The 23764-nt window shown below is 43.9% G+C and overlaps 1 protein-coding gene across 3 annotated transcripts in view; it reads right to left on the reverse strand.

Moving 5' to 3' along the window:
* The window catches only part of dlc1 (DLC1 Rho GTPase activating protein), a 593090-nt gene that overhangs the window by 47991 nt on the left and 521335 nt on the right, over nucleotides 1-23764 (reverse strand). The gene's annotated exons all lie outside the window — the stretch shown is intronic.

A 23764-nucleotide genomic window follows, 5' to 3' on the forward strand; every position in this document is an offset into this window, starting at 1 on the left:
GGTGCAGGTATGGGATAGAATGCTCACCCATTGTTTCCACTGGTCTGGATGGAGATGATCACACAACTGTCTTCTTTATTCTGTGCTCTTAGCATTATTCACCCACTGGGGATAGTAGCATCATGGTAATGTTCCTGAATTAGTAATCCAGGGGCACAGGCTAATGTTATGGGAGCACAAGTTCAAATCTTGCCATTGAAGCTGTTGGGATTAAAATTCAATGAATAACTCTGAAATTAAAAACTAGTCTCAGTATTGTGACCATATAACTATCAGGTTGTTGTAAAAACTCATCTGGTTCACTAATGTGCTTCAGGGAAGGAAATTAGTCATCCTTACCTGGTCTGGCCTACATGTGACTCTGGACCCACAGCAATATGGTTGACTCTTAAGTGCCCTTGAAATGGCCTAGTAAACCAATCAATGCTTATAATGCAGTATTGATCTCACATAAAAATTCACAAATCTGAGGTTCAACCAACAAATCTAGACTTAATGAGGGATTGCTTAGAGACAGGCAAACCTATAAACACTAGGTAGACCATATCATGCCACCCCTCACCCCACCCTGCTTCCTTCATAGTTCAATGTCAAACCCAGACAGATTGTCTATTCTCTTTTTCACAAGGGCAACAGAAATCTTTTTCAGAAAATAATCACAGAAGCCATTTGAAAATCCCAAAATACTAGCTGCAGTTACACAGTCCAATTACTAAAATCTACAGAAGGTAATATCTGATGGTCCATCATAGCCCTGACCCTCACCAATATCCCGTGTCCCTCTTTTGAAAGTCCCTATGCATGGTCATCATGTGAAAGCAAGATTTGGTTCTGCTGATTGTAATTCCTTCCCTGGTCACACAAAGTCTCAATATTCACTGTTCAAAGGTGCCCATTAAAGCCTATCCCAGCTTATGTCAACAACTTCTGAAGAAGTAATATCAATTTTCTCAAATGATTCATCTACACAAGAACAGTGACTGAATTTTAAAGTAATTTATTGCAAGTGGTTTATAGCATCTTGGGGATATTTATGATACTTAAAGCATGCTCTAAGTACAATGATCATATGATCATATGGCTATCAAGCACAACCTTGGGTCTCCAACATTAAATGAGTAAACATAAGCCATGGTTCGCATTGTTTGAAACATCTCAATGTAAAAGTCTTAAAATTTCTCAAAATAAATTTACATGGCTGTCATACTTTTCATAAGTTCTAATCATATTTCACAATTTTCCTTGTGGCATAATTATGGCACATGACTTTTAATCTGAATCATGTGAGCTAAACACCCTGAAGTCTTAAAAAAAAACTAATTATTTGTTAATTAAGTGATTATCATCTGCTAGTTTATATTTAGCTGATAACACATTTTAACCTAACTACTTTTGACCTCTGCAAAGATTACGTTCAATTTGAATCTGCAACTGAATTTGATATTGACACATTTACACTCAGAGAGGCCCATACTCAGTTCGCTCACAAGGTGGCTTTAAATTACCAGCCTGATGTTAAAGCTCTCATTTCCCACAGAAAAGGCAGGAGACTTGTATCAGCTGTTTGTTCAGTACCAGCATTATGCCAATCTCCTGATCCTCAACCCAAGCCATCTTGATGCCATCTTGACTCTTTGTTCCAAGTGGATTAAATAACTGTGCAATGTGTGCAAACTGTCTGCCACATTTCCTACATTATAACAGTAATTACACTTCAAAAGATAAAGTGCTCTGGGATGTCTTGATGTTGTAAAAGGTACTATATCAATGCAAATCTGATGGGCTGCCGCAATAGGCCTGGCAGGTGCCCGCAGCTTACCAAAATTATGAAGATGAGGCCTGAGGTCCATTTTCAGATAAATTCAGAGCTCCAATTTCTGCCATGCACCATGAGCATGCTGACCATTGCAGACTCATAAATGGGTCTAAATTAATTTCTCTGTCAATAAATATGTCCACTGGATCAACGATGCCAACTTGCATTAGTGAACGTGCTTTTTTGTTATTCTTTTGTCATAGACTCTTGAGATCATATCTAAAACAATTAAAGGCTAAATAAAGCTAAAATTGCCAGATTTTGTTAGCTAAATAGCTAAAAAGATTTAGTACTTTCTGTTAGTATAACTGTCAAGTGAAAGCAGTGTTGTCATTATGACCTAGTGCCCATCGTCCTCCACCATGTCCCTTGCTGACATCATCAAGTATATTGATAAAAACAAAAAAACTGCAGATGCTGGAAATCCAAAACAAAAACAGAATTACCTGGAAAAACTCAGCAGGTCTGGCAGCATTGGTGGAGAAGAAAAGAGTTGACGTTGTATATTGCCCTGTCTTATATATGTGTTGTGTATTGTAATGTCATGATGCATGTACACAGTGGCCTATTTATCACAACTATTCTGTCATGTGCTTCTCCTTTGCTATCGGTTCACGGAAAGGCTGACAATTCAAAAGTAAATAAGGAATAATGGCTGTCACAGGGTGCAAGATTTGGCCATAATATTAGAGGGTCTTTCAAAACTACAGAGAGGTTTCTGGAAGTCAGTGGACAAAAAACAGATACAAAGCATGGATAGGCAAAGGGATAGTGGAATGGGAGGTATGAAAGCACAATCAAAGAAAATAATTTGAAGGATGCTTTTGAAGTCCAGGACGGAGATAACAAGTTAAAGGTGTTGGGGGCAAGATTTTCAGACAGTGGAGGGAGGCTACACCGCCTGAGGGAATGGCCACTGATGGATAAGAAACAAGGAATAGGCTGATGTCAGAGCAGCTGAATTTGTAGGGACATTATTTTTCTTTGTTCTTTCATGGGATGTGGGCATCGTTGACCACCAGTATTTGCTACACATCTCCATTGAACTGAGTGGCTTGCTCAGCCATTTCAAAGGGTAGTGAAGAGTCAACCACATTGCTGTGGGTCTAGAGCCACACGTAGGCCAGATCAGGTAAGGAGGGTAGATTTCTTTCTAGTGAACCAGATGGGATTTTACAAATATAGTCACAATCACTAATGGGGAGCTTGATATTCCTTATTTATTAATTGAATCTAAATTCCACCAGCTGCAGTGGGATTTGAACACATGCCCCCTAACCATTAACCTAAGCCTCATAATTACTAGCCCAGTGACATTACCACTATGCCATCATCTCCCCTTACCTATAGGAGATCACTGAAGTGGGGCAGTGCAAAGCCATGAAGAGATTTGACTGCAAATTATTGGAAGTAAAGTAATTATAATCTTCAGTTCAAGTATGGATACTAAAAATGTGCAAAAAAATTAAAGATGTTTAATCATCCATAAATCTAACACAAGATCGGATGTATAGCCATCCTTAAAGATCTAATAAATCAGTAGGATATCCATCTGTTGAACTGCTATGGAGTAAGACATCCCTCCCATTGGATTCACTTAATGTCAGGGCCCATATTCAGGGCGGACAGATATTCTTCCCACCCAGGTCCCTAACTACGTTTGCAGCCAGTGGGAATCTGATCGGAGATGCAACATTCCCAGGTCCATCCAGATTTACCACCATTGCCTGGTCTTCTGCCATTAGGTGTGAGATTTATTTGGTCTGAATTGCTTTGGGGTTTGACACTGACCTAATCCTAACCCTATGCAGTGATATCACTGGTTAATAAATCACGTCATGAAACATAAGCATATAGTGGACAGATGTGAATCCCAGATAACTGGAATAAGAGTAGTAGCATGAAAAATATTTCAGATAGTGGATTTCTTTTCCATTTTACTGCTGATTGATGAAGAATTTGGTAGACAAGGATATATTAGGAGATATAGTGATAAGAATCCAATTCACTGAGAAGAGCTGCCGGGTGTGAAGCATTAAAGGTAGATAAGTACAATATTGAAATAGGTAAAATTTGTAGTTTTCATTTAACTGATTTAGAAGTAAATTCTTCTGGCGGGATTAACAAATGGGTAGCAATAGTGTGAAGCCTACGGGCAGATTTTTCTGCCTGGGGGTGGAGTGGGTGCGGGCAGGCGTGGACTTCCACCACCATTTTAGGCAGGAGGGCCAATTAAGGCCCACCCAGCGTGTTTCGTGCCTCCCGGGGACAGCAGGAGTGGGCGGGCAGCGGCGGATCAGCAATTACCGCCAGGTCCAATGGCGACCCGGTGGCCTGTTTAAAGGAAAAGCTGCAGCTGCTCCAATGTGCGCCCCGGTTTTCAGACGAGTGCCTCGCTGCCCTCCTTGAGGGGATGGTAGCACGGTGGGAGGCGCTCTTCCCCAGGAAGGGAGAAGGAGGCCACCCCACTTGACTATACATTCATGGGAGGAGGTAGTGGAGATCGTGAGCTCCCACAATGTGGTGCGGTGCACATGGATCCAGTGCCACAAGCGCTTCAGCGACCTGCTGCCCTGGGAAGGGTGGGTTGCACGTTGGCATCGTTCACTTCATCCATCATGTAAGCTTTTCCCCCCGGCACCCCACCTATGTCTGACTGGCCTGAACAAAATGAGTCATTGAGGGTATGTGTCCTTAGCTGGGCGGGCCAGCAGATATTCCCTATGCTTTGTCAGCCTGAGAGGGTGGTGATAAGATGGGTTCTGCACCTGCAGCATGTGGTGGACTGAGGCCCACATGACTGTGGTGGGGGCAACCTGGGGGATCTAGACCTAGGCACAGAGCTCGAACACCAGGACATGTGGAAGTCAGGTGATGACATGGTGGTAGGGGATCTTCAAGGTGGTGTGGCACAGATGGATCTGCTGCCCTCTGTGCTCCACGTCATTGTGCCTCCTTGCTACGGCAGGTTAAACTGTTCCCAACTCTGATGAAGGCAGCATGTGGCCAAGGGGCTGTGGGGGAGGGGCGGGCGGGTAGGACACACCTGGCATATTTGTGTGAGCGTTCGGCAACAGCAGGGTATGGATGCGTTGGACCCCTGCAATGGCCAACTGGGCTTGCGGTAGGCCGGCCACGAGGAGATTCACAGTACAAGTATCACTTATCGATGCTCTTTTCTCATTTCTAGGAGAAGAATTCTCACAACACCACTGAGCAGGTGATGACTGGTGGTGGGCCAGCCCAGGTAGTGCTGCTTAGCTGCTTCGAGCAGGAGGACCTCGACCTGGAGAGGTGTCACGTGCCCAGGTCCACCAGAGCCAGAGAGGCTGGGGTTCCACGGGCACGTATGTGTGGACAACACTCACATCACCAGTAGTCTTCCAACAGCCATGACAGTGCTGATTGTTGAGTGAGTGATGTTACCAACATGGCTTGCCCATTGCGTGTGGAATGATGAGAGCATGATGATCCAGGGGACAGGCATGTACATTGACATTGTCCGCACGTAACTGATCAAATTTCCTTTATCTTCCTTTCAGCATCAGCAGCGCAGGGCCGGGTCCCGGAGCAGCAGGGGCCCCCTCTGACACCTGAGGGCCATGAAGTATCAACATCACCAACGTCACGCCATTTCTGCCAGGCAGGCACCAGCGCAGATACTGGCACCACGGTGGGCATCAGATCTTCGGCTAGTGTCCAGGGACACATGGTGAGGGCACTTCACAATCACTGGAGAAGCTGGTGGAAACAGAGAGTGCCCATGGCACCAGCAGTTGGAGGACTGCAGGGGCCCAGACACATGCTCAGTTCGTGGCTGATGATGAGTCTCTGGAGTTGTCCACGATGCAGTCAACTCATGAGATGCGGCCAGGTGTGCAGGATGATCTGGTGGAGATACATGAGGCTGTGCTTGGCTTGGTCTCAGTGATAGAGAAGTCTACGCGGACCGTAGCCAATGGAATTGAGCCTCATGCATGAGCACCAAGCTTCCTACATGGAGAGAGTGGTGACTCCCTTGGCGAGGCAGCTCCAGGGACAAGATCAGGGATTCCTGGGGCTGCGTTCACACCTACAATCCCTCACAGCAGCATTGACCTCAGGTGGTCAGTGCCCATGTGGGCGGTGGTTTGGGCACCAGGTATCCCACCTCAGTGTCCATCCATCTACGGTGATCAAGGAGGGCCAAACAGACCTCACATCAGCAGAGCAGGAGCCTGTTGTCTCTGCGGGCACCTCTCAGGGCGCTCTGGATGAGGCAGGCAGCTCCTCCACCCCTCTGCCAGTGACCACGGCACCCAATGAGGCTGCAACAACTGGGGAGATGCCAGCTATGGAGCTGGCAGCTCCCTCTCAGGTCAGCCAAGCACAGGCTCCATGGGCCAGAGGACGTCCGCCAAGGTCATCAAGACCAACAGGACAGCAGAGAGAGCAGACTGTCTCAGACGCCAGTGTCAGTGAGGGGGCACCCCACAAAGACGCAGCACCTGCAAACGTAAAATTAAGGCATCTTAGGCACATCCAAGGTACTTCAGTGGTGATTTTTTGTTGGCCCCCCTGCCCCCTATGAGTTCCTTCAGATTGTGTTTGCAGTGCGAAACTATTTTATCTGTGTTATGTTAAGACACTTTTGTGAAAGCATTAAATTAAGATCGTCTAACATGGCTGGGGTGCCTCTTTTGTTGGGCAGGTGAATGGATTCCTGAGATGTTATGAGTGATTTGTGTGTCATTGACATTTATTGACTGGGCCCATCGTCAATGCTCTTATCCTGACAGATTTGGCACTAATGTCTCCAGTATGGAGGCTGCAGCCCAGGCTTGTGTTGGAGGTCAATAGGTGCTGTGACAGCTGAAGGTTCCTTGGATTGAATTGTTCCAGGTGTCCCTGCCTCCCTGGAATGTGTCCAGGTTAGCGTCTGCCCCCTCAGCATTTCCCTGTGCGTGCTCATCCTCAGGCTCACTGCTGGACTCATCCTGTGCAGCTGCAGCCACTGCGTCTACATCTTTTTCATCCACAGCATCCCCCCTTTCCAGTGCCAGATTGTGGAGAGCGCAGCATGCAACCACTATCAACGACAGTTGATTTGGGGGGTACTGGAGTGCGCCCCCTGAGCGGTCCAGGCATCGGAAGTGCATCTTGAGAAGACCGATGGCTCTCTCCACCACAGCCCTTGTGGAACCATGGCTCCTATTGTAGCGCTGCTCAGCTTCTGTTCTTGGATGGTGGAGAGGCATCATGAGCCACCTTCTGAGGGGATAGCCCTTGTCACCCAGCAGCCATCCATCCAGCCGGGCTGGAGCACTGAAGAGCCCTGGCACCTGGGGGTGTCTGAGGATGTAGGCGTCGTGGGAGCTGCCTGGGTACCTTGCATAGACTTGTAGAATCAGCATCCTGTGATCACACACTATCCGCACATTCATGGAGTGGAAGCCCTTCCTGTTGACAAAGGCACCGGGCTTACTTGCTGGCCACTTGATGGCCACATGTGTGCAGCCTATTGCACCCTGGACACGGGGGAAGCCAGCAATCACTGCAAAACCTCTGGCTTATTCTGTCTGGCTGGCCTCGTCCCAACGGTAATGGATGAAGGTCAATGCATGCCTGAACAGAGCGTCTGTAACTTGCTTGACAGAAGTGTGGACAGCTGATTGGGAGATACTGCAAAAATCACCCACCAAACCCTGGAAAGAGCTGGTGGCATAGAAGTTGAGGGCAGCTGTGACCTTTAGAGCCATGGGCATGGGGCGTCCACCCACACAGTTAGGTGAGATCTCTGGCCCAATCATCTGGCAGATAGTGTTGACTGTCTCTCTTGAGCCTCCTTTGGCACTGCACCTCAGATGGGTGGTGGTGTTCCCATCTATCTGCTGCCCTTGTTCTTCTAGATGATAGCGGTTGTGAGTTTGGAAGGTGCTGCCTAAGGAGCTTTGGGGAGTTTCTGCAGTGCATCTAGTGGATGGTACACACTGCTGCCACTGTGCATTGATGGTGGAGGGAGTGAATATTTGTGGAAGGGGTGCAAATGAAGCAGGCTGCTTTGTCCTGGATGGTGTCAAGCTTCTTGAGTGCTGTTGGAGTTGCAGTCATTCAGGCAAGTGGGGAGTATTCCATCACGCTCCTGACTTGTGCCTTGTGGATGGCAGACAGGCTTTGGGGAGTCAGGAGGTGAGTTACTCGAAGCTGGATTCCTAGCTTCTGACCTGCACTTGTAGCCACAGTATTTATATGACTAGTCTAGTTCAGTTTCTGGTCAACGGTAACCCCCAGGATGTTGATAGTGGGGGATTCAATGATGGTAATGCCATTGAGTGTCAAGGGACAATGGTTAGATTCTATCTTGTTGGAGATGGTCATTGCCTAGCACTCATGTTGCATGAATGTTACTTGCCAGTTGTCAGCCCAAGCCTGGATATTGTCTAAGGTTTGCTGCATTTGGACATGGATTGCTTCAGTTTGTGAATATTGTGCAATCATCAGCGAACATCCCCCACTTCTGACCTTATGATGGAAGGAAGGTCATTAATGAAGCAGCTGAAGACGGTTGAGCCTAGGACACTACCCTGAGGAACTCCCTGGGTACAGATCCTACTCCCGCACACATGCTACAATCTGAGTTACCATGTTCCAATATGAAATATATGAAAAATAGGACACTTGTTCTCCTAAATAGTCATTTTACAAATCTCTGAATGAGTGCAGAATGACTCCAAAGTTTCTGGAATGAAAACTTGTTTCAACTTTATTTTCTTTCCCACAAATAAATGCTTTGTTAGTTATCATGTAATACCAATCTTTGCTGCGAAGTGCATACATGGTGTGCTCTTGATCCAGATGTATGATCCCTAGAACTTCACTACATGTCTGCCATGATGGATTTATAATGGTAGGTTTCATTGAGTGAAGTGGCACTATCCCGGAGTTGCTAATCTCACACACCTAAAAAAAGCTAAAGGCTGAACAATCAATTTGCACAGATTGTCAGCTCACTTCACAATCCCAATTAGATACAATCTAGATGACCATTATCCAAATTGAATTGGATTTCCTGAGTATTTACACAGGATCTCCTTTACAAGTATACTTATATTGATGCTTTTTCATGTACGTTGAAGGAGAGCAGCATTGTATTTTTTCTCTTTATGTCACTGCTGCTAAATTCATCTCTTTTATCCTGATGGCAAAATTCTGGATTCAGATTTTTATGGCCTAAGATTGGGATAAGGCTGATGACTTTTAACAGTGCAAGTGTGGGAAGCCCTGGCAAAGACATTGCTCCCTCCTGTTCCAAACCAAACAGGTGCCTTAAACTTCAGTCCAGTTATTAAACTGCTTTAAATTTCTGTCCAAGGTCTCAGGCCAGATCCTGGTCTGCATTCTAATCTAATCCAAGTCAGTTGTAGGATTCCTTTCATTAGTCTCAGCATGTCTGGTCTGAGAAAAGGACAAAATCAGCCTGGATCTCTCTTCCTGAATGTTATCAAGTGGCCACTCCTTGGTCATTAGAGGTAATTTTACAAATTTGCATTCCCAGTGGGGAGCCTCACCTGCAGAGAGCAAATATTGAAAACTGCAGTGCACTTTTCGTGTGAGATTTTTTCCAACTGTTTAAAATAATGGTTGGAAAATCATGTGCAGCGGGTGCTGAAATTTCTGATGTGCTCCTGAGGAGGAAGGGTTGGAGGCTGCCATTGTGAGTGCAAAGTCAGCAAATTAACTGAAGGTAATAAATTAATAAACTTATTGTGAGAATTGGATCAGCCTTAATAGTGATGCCCCTCACCGTCAAATAGCCTCACTAACTAGGCAAATAGATTATGATTGACCAGTTGAGTGGGATTCAAGGAACAATGTACTCCTTCAGGAGAAACAAATCTACAAAAAAAATTGAAGTCTGACACTTGAGTGTTGCAATTCAGGGCTGATGATTAATTCACCCGCTCTCTCCTAATTCAAATGCATTTCCTGAATTGAACTGACAACCTGACAATTTTTACTCTGCAGTACCAGCAGGGTCAATTATTTCTGCTGTTTTTTTCATTTGAACCTAGAGTTACGTTTGGTTCTTCTCTGAGTAGAGAACTCGTACATGGTACATCAGCATCATAGACAACGTTACACAGATGCCACGACTGCCCTCCCTACGCTTTGCATTAATGTTCCCAAAGCAGCAACAGCATGACATGGGATTCTCAACAGGCTCATTTTAAAGAGGCTTCTGGACGATAGATTCCTTCAGGAACTCAAGATCCATCTAAAGACTGATAAAGAAAGCCCAGCTTGTCAGCTGCACATAGCAGGGTCACAGCTGGTTTACGGTTGCTCTGGCCTGCAGGGGTCACAGCAAGGGCCTGCTTTAATCAGCCAGTCAAATCTGCTGCCTTCAACTTTGTTCCACGAAAAATAAACACTCACCAAGCTCATGCACCATTAGGAAATCATGACATTTTAATTAATATTTATAGGGTATGTTTACATGTATAGCAATGCCTAAATATATGGCTTTATGAGGGCATTATTTCCATTATAACTTTGTTTGCAATACATTCATCGTTGATTAGTTAAAAAAAACACTGTGACATGAAATTTGAAGGAATTTGACACTGGAACACTTTTGGTGGACTTTTACTGTATTTGTAAAGCTTTGAAAAAGTTCTGAAACTGAATTTGCTCCAATTTACTAAAGAATTCATAAGGTTTCCCCAACCATCTATCGGAAAGGAACACTTGCAGATCCACAAGAGATTAATAAGTGGGGATCACATGGTCTGGTGTACTATCAATGCTCCATGCCTGTCTGATTAAAATCAATTTTTGCCTATTCTGACCAAGTGATCAATTGGATTCCACCGAACCAAGAAAATCTAAAATAGTATCTTCCTTCAAAAAAATTGAAATAAGAAACTCTGCAAATTAAAAAATAAATTATTTCATACATACAGATTTGTGGGATTGGTTGCTGAGAGTCTCCTCTGTTCATATATGCAAATCTGGAAAACTGGTTCTTACAAGGTTTGTGCTACCTGAAGAATGACAAACTGCTTTGGGGAGTTGTCCTGTACCTAATCTCAATAGATGAAAAGTTAATGAATGAGCATCAGGGACTGTGCATCTCTGAGTTCTCTCTATCGCTGTGAAAAATCAGATAACAAGCATGCAGAAGCCGTCCTCATTCTCAGTGAAGAAGGAACGATAGCCTAAGGCTGTGACCTCCATAGTAATAAACATGTGTTCATTATCGCAGCCATGCCATTTTAGAAAGTATTAGGCATTGAGCAATGTTCTGGAACTAAAAATAAAGAATATTTCAGACCCAGACCCCTTGAAACCAAGTGCCTTGCTAAGCATTGATTACTGACCGGTGTAAACGCCAGAGGTGTTCCTATAGGACGCTTAATATACTTACTGGCTGATTAATTCCTGTTTTAAAAAAACGCACACGAAGGGCAGGGCTAGTTGGCAAGTAGAACAAGTAAAGCATATATTATTTTATTTTCTTCTGCCCTGCCCCCATGCTAAGAAATGAAACTCGTCCTTTAAATTAGCTCCAGAATCACGCAACAAAATTAGTTCCACATTCATTAAGGGCTGTTTCCTGTGGCTAGACAGGACAGCTCCAGCCACCTGAGCTAACTGACCAAAAGCCATCAAGCTGCCCCTATTATACCTCAGGGGACACCAGTGTTGACAGGAAATCATTTTGCACTGGTCAGTTGAGAAGCATGCAAATAATGTAAACTGTGGTATGGCTCTGGGTGGATTATACCATGTCAGCACAATAAAGCTTGTGACTCGGAGACAATTTGTTTGGTTCAAGAAGGGTGGGTGGGGGAGGGGGAATTTGTTCTCAACAAACAAGTCAACATTTGTGTTCAACAATAAAGGACAAGTATTCATCTCAATTTACAGCAGAACCTGACCTTTAGCGCCGCATCTACACCAGCTCCGAAAAAAAGTTTGACAAACCCATTTCAGTTTGTTTGCAAACATATAACTTACTAACGTAGATCGTGTTGAACATACCACAGCATTACTTGTAAATGGATATCAGCAGTGCAAAAAATAATGCACAGTTCTTCTGATTTCCAACAAAAAATTGCCAATAGCTTTTTTCCATGTAAATGATGCCCCCTTAATGCAGTGCTGTACCACTTCACTGCATTTTGTAAAGAACAATTTACTCCTAACATAAAAGATAAATTATCATATTTGAAATCATTTGAGCCCTAAACAGAGACCTGATGTTGGTGGTAAGCCCAACGGCAGGCCCAGTTTCACTGGTGAGCCTAGGGTGAGTCTGACAATGGCTGTGAGCTCTAGATGGGTCTGGTATCAGGTATGAGCCCAAGATGGACCCTATAGTGCTGGTGAGCCTAAGGCAGACTTGATATCGGCAGTGAGCCCATGACGGGGAGTGTAGGCTGGTAGCTAGGAATTGCTTGTAGTTTTCACATGTACACTGATGATACCCAGCTCAACTCACCACCATCGCTCTTGACTCCTGCATTGTTGTTAAATTATTAAACTGCTTATCCAACAGCTATTGCTTCAGGAGCAGAAAGGTCCTGTGGTTAAATATTGGGAAAACTGAAAGCATTGTTTTCAGCCCCTGCTCCAAATTCTGTTCCCTAGCTATCGATTCCTCACTCTCCCTGGCAGAATTCTCACAACGTTGGTGTCACATATGATCCTGAGATGAACTTCCAACCGTATACTCATGGCAACACTAAGACCTCCTATTTCCACCCAACTTTGCCCCTGTCTCAACTCATCTGCTGCTGAAACCCTCATTCATGCCTTTGCTACCTCTGGAGTAGACTATTTCAACACTCCCCTGGCTGCTCACCCACATTCTACCCTTTGTAAACTTGAGGTCATCCAAAACTCTGCTGCTTATGTCCTTACTTGCAGCAAGTCCCGTTCACCTATCACCCCTTAGCTTATTGACCAACATTTGCTCCTAGTCATGCAATGTCTTGATTTCAAAATTCTCATTGTTGTTTTCAAATTCCACAATGGTCTTGTCCTCCCTATTGCTGTAATCTCCTCCAGACCCATAACCCTCTCAGGTATCTGTGTCCATCTAATTCTGACATCTTGCGCATCCTAACCTTAACCCCTCCAACATTGATGGCTGTGTCTTCAGTTGCCTAGGCCCCAAGCTCTGGAATTTGCTTTCTACACGTCTCCTCCAATCTATCTCACTTTCCTCCTTTAAGATGCTCTTAAAACCTACCTCTTTGATCAAACATTTGCTCATCTGACTTAGTATTAGGTGGCTCGACATCTAATTTTGCTTTATAACACTCCTTTGAAGTGCCTTGGACATTCTATTATGTTAAAGGCAATATATAAATAAAAGTTATTATTGTTGTTGTTGGGTGATGGGAAGGGTGGAAATAGACCAGAAAATGTTTTGTGGGCCGGAAGAAGCATGAATGCCTGTCTCACTGAAACAGAAAAACTTTCTTTAAGGACCACACATTTCTCTTTGAAATTGAACTTGGCCTCCCACAACCGCTATAGGAACTCAATTTGCATATCTGGACATCCTCCCACACCTGCTTATTGGGTATGAGCACTGGCCATTTAAAGACCTGTTGGAAGACTGAATCAGGCAGGCCAATGGATGCATAAGGTACTCAGCAGATTTTCCACAGGTGGTCAGTCAAGCAAGCAACAGATAGTTAAAAATTCCTTCGATGCCCCATGATCTCCATTAGATGGAAACCATTTCCATGTAAATATTTTGGGCTGGATTTTGTGGAGTTTGCTGGAGCAGGCAAGATGGCGGGCAGGCGTGGAGAATTTTGCGGGAGGCCATGCGGGACTGCCAGTGGTGGGAAACTGTAAGTGATTATGTTGGCGGCGGGAAGGTAACAAAATGGGAATCACACCTGTTAATGGCAGGAAGCTCATTGATATGCTTAATTCCCCACTCGTATATAATTTAAATGCAATTCGACATGATTTAATCCTGTCTCCCTGATTTAGTGAAACTCACACGTGTCTCTCGTGCCTACAGTAACCTGTCCAGTGAAAACCTGGGACTTATATGTGGCTTCCTCAACTCACCGCTGGAATCCTTTGGATTTGCACGACACTGAGGAAATGGTTTCCATCTAATGGAGATCATGGGGCATCGAAGGGATTTTTAACTATCGGTTACCTGTTGCATGCTTAACTGACCACCTGAGGAAAATCTGCTGGGCATTGACCTTGGAGATCTTTTCTCTGTGTAAAAACTTGCTGAGCTGACATTCTGAGGGCCGGAGTTTCAGGCAAAAAATTTATAACTCAGAAGTATGGGTACAGAATTTAAAGGGGCAGCGCACAACTGAGGTGCAGAGAGGCCATCCCTTAAAGTGGCATCACACATCCATGTCCCAAAGTGGAGGACATTTAGGAAGCCATCTGCAAGGCAAGGGCAAGGTAGTGGCAGCATGGGAATCATCCACCCTGTCCTTCTTCATCCTCAAGTGCTGGAGGGCGTGAGCTGGCTGGACTGTGACATGTCAGGCCTCAGTTGATCCTGTTGATGCCACTGAATGACCTCGTGCAAGACAGCAGAGGAATCTTCCCCCCGACTTTGGAATGTCTTTTTTGTGCAGGACCAACAACATTTCAGGTGCTGGAGATTTAAACTGCAGAGCTTTCTTAAAAAAACCTGTAAGATGATTTCCAACTCTAACACAGGACTGGCTGTCCTTTAAATATGGGGCCAGTTCCTGCATGGCCATCAGTTGGTGTGGGCTTCTCAATGTCAGAACCATCCCCCCGCCACGTGATGCGGCAGCAAGCCCTTGTCACCCACGTTCATGACCTTGCCGCCACGTAATCGGGTTCACCCGGCTGTCACTGACCTGTTCCCGATTCCCAATGACTTCCAGGCCCGCCTCCGGGTGCTGCAACAGTATGACTAAGTCTGGCCCATTATGTTGTTTGTATGCAAGAATTGTTTGCCAGCTTTCAAGTATGTATAAAAGGGCTAAAATTCAATGCAGTTTCTTTCACTGTTAGTTCTAGCGCACTATATTGATTAAAGTTATGACAAATTATTGACTGGAGTTCCTAAGTTCTTGAGCTGCCTATGTTACAACATTCCTTTATCACTATCCTATTTCACTGTTCTGTACATAATTTTCTAGCAATGGCTTTTTTATTGCATAGCACACACATACACAAATAAAAGAGGAGGATTGCATCATGTTTGGTTTATCCTATTAGCTTGTTTGGACTCGAAATGCATTTGGAATGCTTCCTGTCAATTTCAGAACTAATTGAGCATGGATTGTTCTCCAGTATTTAAGAGTGTTGAACAAGTTTGAGCAACTATCATCAGAGTGAAAAACCATTCACAGTTCTTCTGCTTTCCAGGCATGAATATCCTCCATCTGTGCTGAATGATTCCAACTATTCATTTGAATCATCCTACTGGGGCTGTTCGTGGTATGTCAGTCCCTCGTGGAGTTACTCTAAAACTTAACACATTTGCCATGAATTAGCTTAGAGGTTTATGTGCCCCATGGTTACCTTTTAAATTTGTTCTTTTCTCTTTTCCAGCTTTCACTCAATGCAGAAACAGGCATTGTGGGCTGTGGGCTTTTTAAGTTTGACAAGACTCAATGTTGGTGGTAATGTGGCTGGAAATGTGCTAAAGATTCCCTGTCTCACCTTCTCCCTAGATAAATTGACCTGTTAATGGCTAGACCAATGCCTCGTTAAACTTGCTCAATGAGACTAACTGAATGTTTGAATATCCTTAACGGCTGAGTTTTCAGTTACTGTCCCCTGAGTACAAAATGCTAGAGCTACTGAAGCAAATGCTGCATGTATTAGAAAATTCTTCAACACTGATCACACTAAATAACACCCCATTGGAAGTGGTTAGCAAATCCTTTTACCTCGGGTCCACCCAGATAATCTGTCCCTCTTTGCAGCGCTTGATGCATGCATTGGGAAAGCAGCTACCATCTTTGGCTGACTCACAAAATGCACATGGAAGCTGACCCTTAAGGCCCAAGCTGATGGTTTATAAGGCCTGCATTCTCAGCACTGTGCTGTATAGCTGTGAAACATGGATGACATAGCTATCAAAAGAAATTTCCATCTTCGCTGTCTGCAGTGCATTATGGGTATATCCTGGAAGGACCAAATCACAAATGCACCAGTCCTCTCACAGGCAGAGCTCCCAAGTGCGCTGGCACTAATCAAGCGGGGATGGCTTTGGTGGATTGGGCACCTCCGCAGGATGGAAGAGAGTTGCTTACCCAAGGACCTTCTGTATAGTGAGGCAGCTAGAGCCATACAATCAGTGGGATGCCCAATGCTCCATTTCAGGGAGGCTTGGAAGCATGATATGAAGGTCCTAAATATCAACTATTGCACCCGGGAATCACTAGCTGATGACAGAGCAAAATGGCGACACCTCCTGTGAGCTGGTGTACCTACCGTTACGACTAATGGCTACGACGTCTTAGCAACAGATCCCAATGCTGAAAACAACAACCCACAACCACATTTGGAAGCTTCATGTGCAGCACTTGTGGCAGAACCTGCCTCTCAAGGATTGGTCATCAGCAAAGGTGCATCATATGAAGACCATCAGAAATCAGTTGTTTGCTGTGTCCAACATCCTTTGTAGATGGAAGGATGCCTAACAACGTTTCAACAGTGTTTCTGCCATGGGACTATTGAATTAGGCAGTCAGTTTTTTCCAGTTTGTATAATATAAACTTCACTCTAATCTGTGCAGAATGTTTGGTTCCCGAGCTACATTTTTTCTCTCTCAACTTCATCCCCCTATCTCCTGAAGACACTGACTAATGGGGTACAGCGAGTGGCTGTCCACTGTTACCTCTCCTAAATGATCCTTCTTCTTGTGTGAATCTAGACAGTGAATATTAGGAAGCTATTTGATTGTTTGAGGGCATTACAGCAGAACCTGATTTTTCTCCCCCATCCAATATCCACACACATGCACTCCTTAAAGATAGTGGTTAAAACATACTAGAGAAATATTTCACTTCCTAACCCCACGTATATGGAGGCCAATTGTTACATTTTCTACAGCCATCCTCGGCAGAGATTAGCTAACTCAATACAGTCCAGAAACTGAAGCTGTGCTCTTCCTGAAATGTAGGACTTAATATCACACCATACATTGCACAAACTCACTGAGCCATCAAACGAGAAAAGTCAGTGGCATAATAACAGTAAGAGTGATCACAAGCAACAAGTTAAGCCACTTGACATCAAACAGAAAGGCAATCTGCGGGGCAGCTCACTGATACCTGACTTTTCTAACATGCTGCATGCAGAATCTAGATCAGCAACATTTTGTTTTAAGCGATAAGACGTACAGAAAATATCACTGGCATTAAAATAGAAGCATGTTGACAAATATTTCAGGAATTAATTATATTTAAAATGAAAGGTTCTGGTAATTTACTATTAAAATAGTCACTTGGTGGCACAGAACTTGAGTATTGCTGAAAGCAGATGTGTTGTTGAAGCTTTTTGTCTTGTCCTGATGAGTGCAAGATGAAAAGCTCCAACAATATGTCTTTTTTCAGCAATACTTTTAAAATGCAAAATCATGATCCCGTTGTAAGAATGTGAGGAAGGGGAGGGGAGGGGAAGAGCAAACAGCTGAACCTCAAGGGAAAAGACAGGACACAGTGCTTCTTGTTTTCTGTTCCAGGATTAAAATAACTGTCTCCAGACATGATGACCATTTCTTTTTATCTCTGTTTCCCTGACTGAGGTTTTAGACCCATTTACAGCAGTTCCTTCAGTCACACATTAAAGATAAATTAATTTGACGTGAAATCAATGGGACATTCCTCAGTTAATCTCAATTTGAGAGAGACGTGATGTGAAGAATTTAAAGAAATCTTCAGTAGTGTTGACTATTAAAGTACTTGTAGGCTTTATCTCTTGATTTCCCTGTAATATTACTTTAAGTCAAAGCCACATTGAAGGTATGCATTTTTCACAATGATTTTGTGTAATATTCATGGAAGCCACAGAATTCATAGTTTGATTTCAACAAGGAAAGTTCTTGCAAAAAAAAGTTATACCGTTCCGTTTGGTGAAAAATATTTAAAAAATAGGTTTGTGGACTTTACAACTCCAATAAAGATTTAGAAAATTACTCGTTTTATCCACACCTGCTGTCTAGATACCAATTACAGTTTGCAAAACAAAGCTGATTTGTCGCAAATCTCACAATACTAATTCTTGAAATATTTCGCCACCACTAAAAATGTAAAAAGATTGTTAGGAAAACCTTTCTGTAATGGCCTTGGGGAATTGCATGTGTTCCGAACTCTTTGAACTTCAGACCCTCTCAATGCAGACTTATCAGTGACCAATCACTGACTGAATCATTCCAGCACTGTACAGAATTAATTCTGTGTCAGTGTCGAGCAGCTACTTGATTGCAATGGTTACTGCGCACATTCTACTTAACTCCCAATATTTGGTGAAAAATAATCTCTAGTATACCTTACAAATCATCCAGAAAGATCCAGAATTACTTGCATGGTACTAACTGTGACCCTCAATGAGAACAAGGCTAATAATGCGCTGTTATAACGGAAACTTTGAAAATGATGAAAAACACAGGGTTGAGTGAAGCATATTGTTTCCAGTAGTTAAGGTGTTTAAAATGAGAGACCATAGAATTAAGATTAAATGTAAGAGAATTAGAACAGAGAGCAAGAGAAATTTTGTCATGCGGAGAGTTGTGAACCTGTTAGTGGTTGAGGCTGAAACTGTGTCATTATTCATTAATAGGCTGAATAGGTGGATGTAGAAAAAGGGTATAAAGTGAAAAAGGTAAATGTGATTAGAACTTGCTTGTGTGGAGGGGAAATGCCAACATGGACTGGTTGTGCCAAATGACCTATTTCTGTGCTGCAACTTTAATGCAGTCCTATGTTACAAATCTTCTGACTGGATAGTGCAGTTGGAAGGTGTGGAAAATAATGAAGCTCGGTGCCAACAGTGCTAAAGATGAAAAGTTAACTCCTGGGGGGAATAGGGGTAATTTTGAGTTTGGGTAACAGTATAAAATAAGTGATTTGGACAGTCAATACAAATCGGGAGGGATGTTTAACGGATGACTGATCGGTTATTGCTCATTTTGTACTGTCATCCAAAATCAAAATTACTCCTGTTGAGTTAAATATTCTAAATCAGTGCTGATATAGATAAAACCCGATTCAAGTATTGTTCTGACCTGGATGCACACCAATGTGTCCTGGTGTGTAAGTGAATAAAGAAACATGGGCCTGGATTTTTACTCCTAGGTTGGGAGCTCAGAGACAGAACATTTCCTAGCTCCACCAACCTGACCATAGAAAAAGAGGCCCAGACAGTCGGATTTCTGAGCCCACTGACCCCCGAACTAGTGTGGAGACTGCCGGGTTGGTAGAGGGTCATAGGGTGGCTTGAGGGTATGGGGGTCCATGGTGGGCTGGGCGGAAGGCCTGCCTCTGTGCTCTGATACTTTGTTGAAGCTATTAAAAAATTACTAAAACAAAAATCAGCCCTCCAGCCCTCACCTCTCCACACACTCCCCATTTCCCATCCATGCCAACCCTATGCCACCTCATGCCCACATCCAGCCCCCCATGGACCCCCATACCCTCAAGCCACCCTATGGCCCTCTACCTACATCAGCAGGGTCCCTCATACCATCTATGCCACTCTATGCACCTCTAGCTACCCATGGCCCCTCATATTCCCTATGCCACTCTATGTCCCACTACCCACAAACCACAGACCCTCATACCACCCATGTCAACACATGCTCTCATTCATTCCATGACCCTATATAACTCCTATGCCAACTTTGTACCAACTCATGTCAATCCATATCCCCCAACCACCACCCTTTGCCCTTACTTCTCCATGCCAGCTCACTTAGCATCCACCATGGGCAAACTTTAGGAGCCATGCTGACATAATATACTTATTTGTCTATTGATGATGTCACTATTTAAAAAAAACACTCATTAAAAGAAAATCAATGCATTGGGCAGAATTTTGTCCTTGGTGGGTGGGCTTGGTTTTGGTTGGGGGGGGTCGGGGGGCAGCTGGGAAGCCGACTGCCACCTAAGATTGGCACTGCACCATAATTTCACACTAGCAGGCCAATTAAGGCCTGCTCAGCGTGAAACGTGAGTGGCAGTGCTCAGCGCTGCCTCTGTGGGGCAGGGGGTGGAGGAGGACATGCAGTCCTAGCACGACCATTGCGCATACACGCAAGTGAGTACTGCATAATCTCCCTGCCTCAGGGAGGCGAAGAGATATAACAAAATATAATAAAGAAAATAAAAATGTAATAAAATATCTCCCCTCATGTGACTCTGCCACATGAGCAGGGACATGTTATTAATTCAATTGCAAAACTTTTATTTGCTTTTGGAAGTCTCAACTCGCCTGTGGATGAGGTTTCCAAAAAAATGCAAAGGCCGCTTGGCTTTTTCGCCTGCCCGCCAACTGTTAGATTGGACAGAGAGTGAAAAATTTAGCTTAACTGGTTATTTCATGGCCTTAACAGGCCTTTTAATTGTTGGCGGACACGCTGTCAACCCCGGTGCGCGCATGCCGACCAAACTATCACGTGACTGTGTGTTGACGTCGGCATGCTCGGCCGACATTAATGCATGTCATTTCACACTCGAGTGAGCCAGGTGTGCACGTGCCTGCTGAGTGAAAATTTCTGCCCATTGAAATTCCTTCAACTAGTCTCATATGAAATCAAACATTTCACTTAAGTGCTTAATCTCTTATGAAAACAAACATTTCTAGTGTATATTCACTTGGAGCTGTCAATCAAACTAATCATTTAACAGGGACCTCAATGTGATAATCTTAGTTTGTAAAATCAGTCATGCAGCACAAATCCCTTGGGTCTATGTTAACAGACAGAGTGAAATAGTAAGCAATGTTTATTATTAAAGTCCACCCTTTATCAAAAAAATAAGGCCCAGCAGAGTTAAATCCTTTGACAGCTTTGACAGTTTCATTCAGTGTTGAGAGTTCCAATGAATTTTGACAGGTCTTTGACAGCCTTGACAGTTCTTTGACAACTTGACAGTTTCATTGAGTTTATTCACTTTTTAAGCACAATCACATCTGCTTTTAACAATCCCAAAAAGCACCTGATCTAATCCAAAGGGTGCCTTACCTCTCCCAAAGGGTGCCTTGCCTCCCCAAAGGTGTCCCAGGGCTATAGGCCAAAGGCGTACCTTATCTTTTCAAAAGGGAACCCTGACAATCCAAATGAATCCACAAGGTTCACAGCTGCTTCTAACAGCTCTATTCTGCACACTCTGTGTTTCAGATACCTACCCAATCAAAATCAAATATAAGTGGAGGCAACTGCTGATTTGTATAGGCAGCCGCCTCCAGGAACCAAAGATATGAGACTTATAATCCGTCCCCATCTTCACCTGCCACCCCCGCCCCATGAAATTGGCGGCGGCCAGATTTGGGGCTGGACTTCAGGAATCTGCCAGTATTATCAAACAGATGGAAAGGTTCTTTCTGCAAAAATTCAGGATATAGAGTGAGAAAATATTATTCAGGTATCAAACTGACACCTTTCACAAACCGTTGTCACAGGCAGTGTTTACGTGTTTTCTTGCTGTCTGTGGTCAGTGCGTTTTGTATGTGAAGGGTGTGTTTTTTCCTACCCTCAGAGTGATTGTCCCAAATTAAATAATTTCAGCAGCAAGTTTTTTTATGAACTAAAAGATAGGGAACGTTATTTTATAACACTGGAGATTTAAAAATGTGACATCTCACTCATTTGAACCACCACACTATCACTCATTCAAGGATTAGATACAAATGATGAAAAAAAATACAATTACAATTTATGATTGTCTTTTGTGGTAGGCCTATAGTTTCATAGATGAGTTGATGCTTTGATTGAAGTGAAGGTCTTATAAAGCAGAGGATTCTCAATAAGCTGAAAAGCCTCTAGTGGTCAAATTTCCCGCTTGAGCTTGAAATTGGAACAGGTTGGGAAAAGTCCATCTCCCACTTTTAAGAATGCCTGCTTATTATTTTGGCTGCTTAGTTGACTTGCAGCTAGTCCGCTGTCTGTCTGATGGACCTCTGTTTCTAAGCAACTTTTTGCAATTATTTTAAAAGCAGGGCACAAAATAGTTTCCTCACCACGTTCTTGTAAATGTTCAAAGTCCTTTTTCCAAAAAGAGGCAGGGTGTATTGATTACATCTTCTGTGTTGTCATTTGACACTTTGAAATTCTCCCTATTTAAGTTGGATGAGAGACCATCATAATATAATGGAAGGTCAATGGGAATCCATTCACATTTGTCTGACACATGGAGTTTCAATCTTTCTTTTGTCCATGGTGAAACAGAAAGTTGAACCAGCTGGAATGCTATAGTTCTTTTGTTGATTGTCCTTTCTTAAACAAAGGGACGTGTGAATTCTCCAGATGGCTGCTGTTTGTGATCAAAATTTTTAAAATATTGACTGAAAGTTCATAATGTTCTAAAATATGGCACTATATACTCCTGCTCAAATGATGGGCAGGTCCAGCTAACCACTACAGTATTGAGCATAATACAAGCAGTTGCAAAGTCATCTCATAACCTAACAAAGGAGATAAACAAGAATCCCAACACGTATACAGTGATATCCAATAGCTATCCAATATCCACTTGACTAACTGTTCCAACTGGAGCACCACATCAAATTACAATAGGGCCTAGAAGGCAGATCCAAAAACCATGACCAAGGGAAAACACTGTGGGAGGAACATCATTGGAAATAAATTGGTTATACTTTATGTTGACAATCTCTAGAGAGTTTATTTTAGTTGGGCTGGAATAAAGTCTTACGAGATTAAAGAATGGGTCTAGATGATAGTTAAATGGGTAGAGATCCTCTGACACCCTAAATCATAGCAACAATTTCCAGTTCCCTGGCCCCAACTGTCTCCTCTTCACCATGGACGTCCAATCTCTCTACACCTCCATGCGCGCACTGGGATGGTCTGATGGCACTCTGCTTCTTCCTCGAACAGAGGCCTGAACAATTCCCATCCACCACTACTCTCCTCCGTCTGGCTGAACTTGTTCTCTCACTGAACAATTTCTCCTTAAGCTCCTCTCACTTCCTCCAAATAAAAGATGTGGCTATGGGTACCCACATGGGCCCCAGCTATGCCTGTCTCTTTATAGGGTATGTGGAACATTCCTTGTTCCAGTCCTACTCCAGCCTACTCCCACAACTCTTTCTCCGGTACATCAATGATTGCTTCGGTGCTGCTTCATGCTCTCGTCTGAACCTGGAAAAATTTATTAATTTAGCTTCCAATTTCCACTACTCCATCATTTTCACCTGGTCCATCTCTGATACTTCCCTTCCCTTCCTTGACCTCTCTGTCTCAATTTCTGATGATAGACTGTCCACCAATATCCATTACAACCCTACCGACTCCCACAGCTACCTCGACTACAGCTCCTCACACCCTGCTTCCTGTAAGGACTCCATCTCATTCTCTCAGTTCCTTTGCCTCCATCGCAGCTGTTCTGATGATGCCACTTTCAAAAACAGTTCCTCTGACATGTCTTCATTTTTCCTTAACCGAGGTTTTCCACCCACGGTGGTTGACAGGGCCCTCAACCGTGTCCGGCCCATCTCCCACGCATCCGCCCTCACACCTTCCTCTCCCTCCCAGAACCGTGATAGGGTCCCCCTTGTCCTCACTTATCACCCCACCAGCCTCCGCATTCAAAGGATCATCCTCTGCCATTTCCGTCAACTCCAGCATGATGTTACCACCAAACACATCTTCCCTTCACACCACCCCCCCCCCCCACCCCACCCCCCCCAGCAGCATTCCATAGGGATCGTTCCCTCCGGGACACCCTGGTCCACACCTCCATCACCCCCTAC

The sequence above is a fragment of the Carcharodon carcharias genome, chromosome 1 (assembly GCF_017639515.1).
Source record: "Carcharodon carcharias isolate sCarCar2 chromosome 1, sCarCar2.pri, whole genome shotgun sequence".
Taxonomy (NCBI): domain Eukaryota; kingdom Metazoa; phylum Chordata; class Chondrichthyes; order Lamniformes; family Lamnidae; genus Carcharodon; species Carcharodon carcharias.